At 40.9% G+C, this 7316-nt stretch overlaps 1 long non-coding RNA gene across 9 annotated transcripts; it reads right to left on the bottom strand.

The window, feature by feature from the left end:
- Positions 1–1897: 1897 nt before the first annotated feature.
- On the bottom strand, positions 1898–6119 carry LOC127308329 (uncharacterized). 9 transcript variants are annotated; one of them, XR_011746670.1, is made up of 9 exons: positions 5781–6118; positions 5428–5454; positions 5141–5305; positions 4834–5020; positions 3344–4726; positions 3204–3231; positions 2729–2835; positions 2431–2582; positions 1898–2113 (listed from the first exon to the last, which is right to left on the bottom strand). It is a non-coding gene; the product is annotated as an uncharacterized lncRNA (long non-coding RNA). The 9 variants fall into 9 exon arrangements; XR_007856423.2 differs by lacking the exon at positions 5428–5454 and having other exon boundaries at positions 3344–3476; positions 4122–4726; positions 5781–6115; XR_011746671.1 differs by lacking the exon at positions 5428–5454 and having other exon boundaries at positions 1898–2199; positions 5781–6119.
- Between the last annotated feature and the right edge of the window lie 1197 nt (positions 6120–7316).

Below are 7316 nucleotides of genomic sequence, written 5' to 3'. Positions count from 1 at the left end.
AATCCACTACCACTTCGCTTCCGCTACTATTTGTGTTGTTGAACAATATATTTGTGTAATATTGGATCATGTGATCTATGGTTGTAAGACAAGTATGTGTTGTAATAAATGATGACTCTATGCTACTTACTATTATGCCTCGCAAAAACATTATTCCTGGGATTGCGATGTGCGGCATAATAGGCATCTGGACTTAAAAATCCGGGTGTTGACAACAGCAACCGCCATTCGCCCCAGATTAGAGAGGAAAAGATCTGGAGAAGAAAGGGAAGAAAGTCGATTTAATTTGTTATCTCCACCCTCTAGATCACCCATTGCACCATCCATTCCACTTGTATACAATAGAGGAACATTCACACTTCTAGAGTTAGGGTTGAGACTCTATTCATACATGGTTTATATTTGTATTTGATCTCCCTTATTATGGATTGCTATGGTAATATCGAGATGATACTTATTTACTTCCTGATTATATCATTGTGTTCCCCCTCTTCCGTGTGAAAGTAAATCTCCATAGGTGTGGGAGATGTAGAGGATTGGTGATATGTGACGTGCCTTTAATTTTCATCCATTTGTGGCTATGATTATTATTATATTATGCAAGAATGATTACGTATGTTTACCTAATGCTTGTTGTCTAATTAAGGGAATGGGCAACATGATCTTGAGACAGCGTAGATTTGAACTTTTTTACAAGTGAATCGGTGACCTCCGGGTGACACGGTTGATATCAAAGAGGATCTAGTATTTCTCGAGAAACAACAATATACCACGGCACGTATAACCTTGATTTGCTCTCACGGCCATAATCATGGTGCTAGCCAGGGCCGCTGACCGACGCACTATAGAATCATGCGTGTTCGATGAAGACTGCCCGTGGAGTCCAACTAATTATTGGTTTCTTGCCTACTTGCATAACTGTATAAAAAAATCTAAATCACTTAGTCTATTTACTACATTGGCATATTCAGTGCTTAGACCACTTCAACTTTCTTTACTTTTATGTTATTTACTTGCAAGCATCTTTTGCAACACAACCTCAAACTGTATTTAAACTCACTCTTTCACCTTTCACCACTCATAGTCAATTTAGATAAGACTTGTGCCACCTTGGGTGTGACAGAAACACAACAAATACTCACCTAAGCTCTTCGTTGGGATCGATATTAAACCGGAAGTCACACTTCCACGAGGATACTCTAACGAACTTGTGCTCTTGCAGGCATCAAGCATCATCGACGAAGATCACACACGCTTTCTTTTATGGAGATATACTATGCGATGATAGGTATCACACACGGTTGCAGATATGTATCACAAACATTGAATCTATTGAAAATTGTTTGTGAATATTTTGGTTGTGAAATGTTACCACAAATTTGCCATTTTTTTCGAAATGCAAACTCAAAAGCTTCGCGCCAGTTTTCAAGCTACGTAATGACGAAGCACTCAGTAGCATGGACGGCCAAGCACAGGAACGCTGGCCGGTGGGCACTGGCAGTTGGATAGATACTAGTGGTTGGGGCGCCCCATGGGGCGCCTCCTCACTGGATAGTGGCAACCCAATCATGGTCTAATCTTCTCATATAGCATATTTTTTATCGCCCAAATGCAACCTCACGCCTAACAGTTTAATTTCTAGAAATCTAGTTTCATGCTGACATATAGGCCAACATATTTTCTTATATCCATATCAAGTAGTTAAGAGCATCTAAAAAGTACCATTCCCTTTGCCCTAAATTAATTGAACCAGTTTTGTCTAGGTACATCTATATCTAAGTAAAGTTGAGTCAATTAATTGGGACAAAGGATATACATAATATCTAGAAATGTCGGCCTCATATTATTCTGCTACAACATGAGGCTAGCCAGCTGTAAGGTAGATAACGCATAATTCAGAGAAAAATGTATAAAGTGCAATACAAAAAATTCCACAGTGCTCATGTGCAAGTTGACAAGGTGCGACCAATAGTGTGTAATAAGAAAGTTGGTATCGGACATGTTAAGAGTTGATATAGTACATCGTCGGTACATATAACACAACAAGGATGTAACTTGACAACTGCACTCCTATTGTGCCTTTTTTACTTCGTCCCGTGATCCTCTACTCCATCTGCAAGGATGTAGTGCCAGCATTAAAATGAATTTTTCTGTACCTTATACAACTGAAAAAGAGTGATTGAGCGGAGAGCATTTTCCCTGTCGAATAATTAATGGACAACTTGATCAATCATTGATGTCTCGTTGTACCTCCAAATGATTAGATAGCGGATAATTTAAGTCTATCATGAAAACCTCAAGCAGCCCTTAAGAACTACAAGAATTTAGCGGATGCATTCATGCAACTAACTGAGCGCTGAGCAACAGAAGAGAAAGTAAACTCAATCCAGTATTAATCTAACGGGAAAATAGGAGCATACTGACGATTACCTCACAAATTGCAGTTTTCACCTATACCTGAAGCCCAAGCTGAATAATTCCACCTAATGTTGCAACACATTGTAAATCTTCTTATTTTGCAACCATCACAATCTCTCTTGGCCTCCATCCTTTCTTTCTAACTTGAATAATATCTCTGCAATCTATAAAAAAAAAGTAGGGCATAACATGATGCTCAATTTATCCAAGATAAGTTGCATTCCAAATATCTCTAGATGTTCACTATGCAAAGAAGGGGAACACGTTCAGTGCAACTTGACGATATGTGCTCTGCCAGAAAACACATTACCTGAACTACACCCACAGCCAAGGCGGGCCGGTGCTGCAGGTCTCATACCTCCTCGAGTAGCCGCTGGTATGTCCTCCACCCTCTCCACGTTCACATCTAGCACATACCTGCGGGCACGGACGCTTATGAATCAATAGCGTTTGAAAAAAAAATGAGAAACACTTTCGGAGGTAAACTCTGGAACTATAATCTATCATGTGTACCACACACGAAAGCTATAAAAATAATATCAGATCCATCTCTCTATGTGGCACAACACTGGTAAAAAACAAGAGATGCATTATGTGCTAAGCATTAATAACAAAATCAAATGAGGTGTGTAATTGACAGGCATGCTATGCTCTCTCTGGATGCAGGATACCAAGAAGAACAAACAATATGTAGGCTAATCTTTCCTCTGCAGGCAGCCGGGATTTTTATCGAATGATGTGTACGCATAAATTAAGAAGAAACAAGACAAACAGGGGGTGCATACCTGGCGAACAAACCTTTTGAAGAGGAGGCTGCAAAGCAAAAAAAAAAGATTAGTAAATAAACGCAGTGAATCTGGAGTCCAATCCATGGAAATAATTCATACTGGAATAATTAGGAGGTTTGTAGTTGAATTTTGTTTACCTTCATTCAGATATTCAGCAAGGCCATCAGCGAAGCTGCGTCAAAGCCATGGGCTAAACTGAGCCGCAGACTCCAACTTCAGTATACTGACATGTGGATAGCAAGCATCTCCTCAGACCGCTGGAGTGGCTGGCTGCCAATTCAATAAGATACTAATGCACCATTAGTTCCGGTCACAACAAATCCCACAGGTACAGTCTATGCATTTATCTGATTGTCTATACCATGCAAGGTATGGTTGTAGACTGGAATTGATAAATTTTGGAAATAGAAGGCAATATACATTAGCGATGATCAATCAGAACAATATGTAGAATTAAACTAAAAAGAGTATCACTATATGTATACCCTTCATAAGCTATGGGAAGATCACACAGGTATCAAGAACTCAAGCTGAATGCTTATGTAAATGGTTGCAATGGTACACATTAGCATAGTCCCTTTACTGTCTACAAATTCATACTTTCCATCTGTCTTGGCTGAAGTAAATGGTTTGATGTAAATGATTCCAAGGATATTCAGCAGTTACCTCTTATAATCATGTTTCATTTTATCTAAAGTGTCCAGTTCACAAGAACTGAGTTAAACAACAGTTAAAAGAACACGTATATTTTCTAGCACAAAATATACCTGCACATCAAACATTGCATGTGTAGTTATGTAAGGACAACATATCTGGTCTTGTCTCTTTTTTTCGACAACCTTACCATAGGGGAAGCCCCTACGGTGTAAATTTTATATTAAGATAAATCACATTGTGCAGAAGAATAGGGTTTACCTCAAGGTGGGAAGTAGTGAAAAAGAAGATACATGAAAACTTATACAAAGATATGAAGCAACCAGTCAATGAGTGGTTGAACTAAAGCTCCTTTAACTTTGAATTGGTGAAGCATCAGATCACTTGAGAAACCAACTCTCCATTGACCAAAAGAAGAAGCCTGATCTTGAAATATGAAATCATTTCGAACTCTCCAAATATTCCAAGCTGCACAAGCCACTACCTCCATGAAACAAGGGCCAGTAAACATTTTATTAGCAAGCAAAATTCGATTAAAAATAGGTTCCAACAATGACTTGCAAAAGAGCACTCAAAAAACAAATGATCTCTGGTTTCTAGGTGATGTGACATGCAAAGAACACACTCATCGCCAGATTCTAATTGTCACTGCTTGCGGTTCATCAAATCTCGGGTGTTTAGCCGGTCATGAACAAGTAACCAAGTGAACACTTTCAGCTTAGGGAGAAGTTTAGATTTCCACAAGGCTTTAAGGGTTGTATTTGTCCGTAGTCGGTAGTCTTGTCTCTTATCAAGGAAACTAACTTCATCTTGTTATTCCTTTTAGCATTATGCCATTCAGATTGCAGATCCTCGCTATCAGAAAACTGTTATAGGATGAACTAATATCAATGTATAAAAAAGGCATAGGTTACATGGAAGTGAAGGAAGCATTAGATTACTGATTATTGGGTAATAAAACTACTGGAAGTACCTTCTTTAGTCCTGCAAGGTCATCAGTGTTCAAAATCCTATCATTAATCTGTTAATGTGCGTAAGTATCCTCCTCATCAATTGTTTCTATAATCTCAACATGTCGAGATAGAAGTTTCTGCATAATGTCCAAGCTCTTCTTCTCTAGAGCTTGAGGAAGCATTGTGCGGTTAGTGTATGCCACAGTTCTAGAAATGATGTGGAAATGAGACAATCAGTACATAATCAAATACTATAAGACAAATAAAGAAAAAAATGAGTTAACTGGAACCAGAGCAGCTACAAACTGCAGTCATATACTATGATACCTTTCTGTGATACACTTCAAGCCTCATTGCAGCTCAATTCCTTCATACTGTACATAGTTCCTATACTATGTCCTGCAATGAAGCCGAGCATACTGTATATTTTTGCTTCAAACGAAGAACTTCTCCCTGTGATGATTCGTCCCTTGGATACAACATGTGGCATATCTTGAAAAATGAGAAAGACCACCAGTCAAACTTGAGTTAGATTCACAAGATCTGGTTAATGGAAAAATAGAGGAAGCACTGGGGGGGGGGGGGGGGGGGGGGGGATGGTTCAAACAAATAACCTTTCGGTTTCTGCGGTATGGATTGAACTGGGAGAATAAATAAATCAGTAGCCCCATGCATGATAGTAAAGGCCATATTTGAAGATGCCAAGAAAGGAGCCAAAGTCTTTAGTCTTGGACACCTATGCTTAGGAACATACATGATACATCTACCCTATCAGTGAGTTAATTAAATTGGTTATGCGACGATCCCCAATTCCTCATGCCAGTGGTGCTTCTCACAGGAATTTCATCGAGCATATGTCATGCAGTACACGTAAAACATCAAGCAAGAAATTCCAGTGGCAAAACCAGCACCACAAAGGTCCACTTGAGAAAGAGCATGCCCTGAATCGAAAATCTAGGATGGGTACCTCGATGTGGGAGTCGTAATCCAGAGGATGGTCCTGGAGGATGCGCTCCAAGGCCTGGATACAGAGCTCGTCCCCGCCGCCCCTTCTGTCGTCGGAGTCCGACGAGTTTCGGCCCCATCCATGGCGCTCCCCACCTACATCCATGCCGGTGTCTCCAGAAGCAGTTGTGAGGGATGGGGTAGAGGAGATCGACGGAGAGGTGCGGCGAGGAGAGCTGAATCGCAAGGGGAGGAGAAGGCGAGATGCGGCGGCAGCACCCGAGCGAATTTGTGGATAGGTTTTCTGTCCTAGGACGCGACCTCCTTTTCGTCTCCATGCGCTCTAATTTTTTTCTATCTTAACGGAGCCAACCGCAGCTTGACACTTGGGCCAATAGAAGGAAATCAAGCGAAGCACCGCCAGCCCTTGCACGCAACGCGGCTATCGTGGATCGCTCTGGCATAGGGCAAAGGGGCACGCACTTGCTTGTTCTCAATTACTCATGTTTGATGTTCCAGAGGAAAATGCTCAATATTAATGTTTACATCACGTGAGAGAAGCTGTTTTTTTACGGTATAGAAGAGTCTAACTACGAATAAGTCTGTAACTGACACGTCTTTTTCAAGGTGTGATTTAGGAAGGATCGGCCAGGTTGTTGGAGCTGGGCCGTCACAGCCTCACGGGCAAGTGCACGACCTAATGACTGATTTTTTTCGAAAAAGGACGCTTTATTATTTCAGAGTTTGACGTAATACACCCTCTGTATAACTAAGATGCACACAGCCGTTCACAGGTACAATCGAAGATAAAAAAATTCAAGTACAAAAAGAGATCTCTAAACAGTCCAACAAATTATGGTGATGGAGCCGCTATCCTTAGACTATGGAGCCACCCATGTTGGGTAATAAACTCCTTGGCCGTATTCCCCAATCATGTAGACACCTCTGTCAAGAGGTCGCTCCAAGCGCTGAAGCGGCGACCATAAACGGAGCGTAGCCGTAGATCGGTAAATTACCTGCATAAGAGAAGAATTTTTATCATTGAAACCTTGTTATTTCTACATAGCCAGAGCCACCAAATAACGGCTAACGCTCCCACCCTGATAAGACTCCTAAACCTGACCTCTATCCCATTTAGCCAATTGCCGAAGATGTTTGCAACGCTACGGGGGAGGGTATAAGCTAGATCCTATCTGAATGATTGACCATATAGCTTTAGCAAACTGACATTGGAACAAAAGATGTTTAATTGTCTCATCTTCGTGACAGAGAACACATCTCTTAAATCCATGCCAGTTCCTTCTTGCAAGGTTATCTTTGGTGAGGATAACACCACGACGCAGGTACCAAGCAAAGACCTTCGTTTTTAGTGATATCCTTAGCTTCCAAATCCTTTTATTATTACTAGGACAAATGCCCGTGCGTTGCAACGGGATAAAATCAACACCGTACAGAAGCCAAAAACAAGTTCACATTGGCACAACTGAGACATGTCGCAAAAATCGGTTAGCACCCATACCTCCACAACGCGCTCCGTGGTTATGTGCGCCACTACTAC

This window comes from Lolium perenne, chromosome 6, assembly GCF_019359855.2.
Source record: "Lolium perenne isolate Kyuss_39 chromosome 6, Kyuss_2.0, whole genome shotgun sequence".
In the NCBI taxonomy this organism is placed as follows: domain Eukaryota; kingdom Viridiplantae; phylum Streptophyta; class Magnoliopsida; order Poales; family Poaceae; genus Lolium; species Lolium perenne.
The sequence above is the reverse complement of the archived record's forward strand: the minus strand, read 5'-3'. Positions and strand labels throughout refer to the sequence as shown.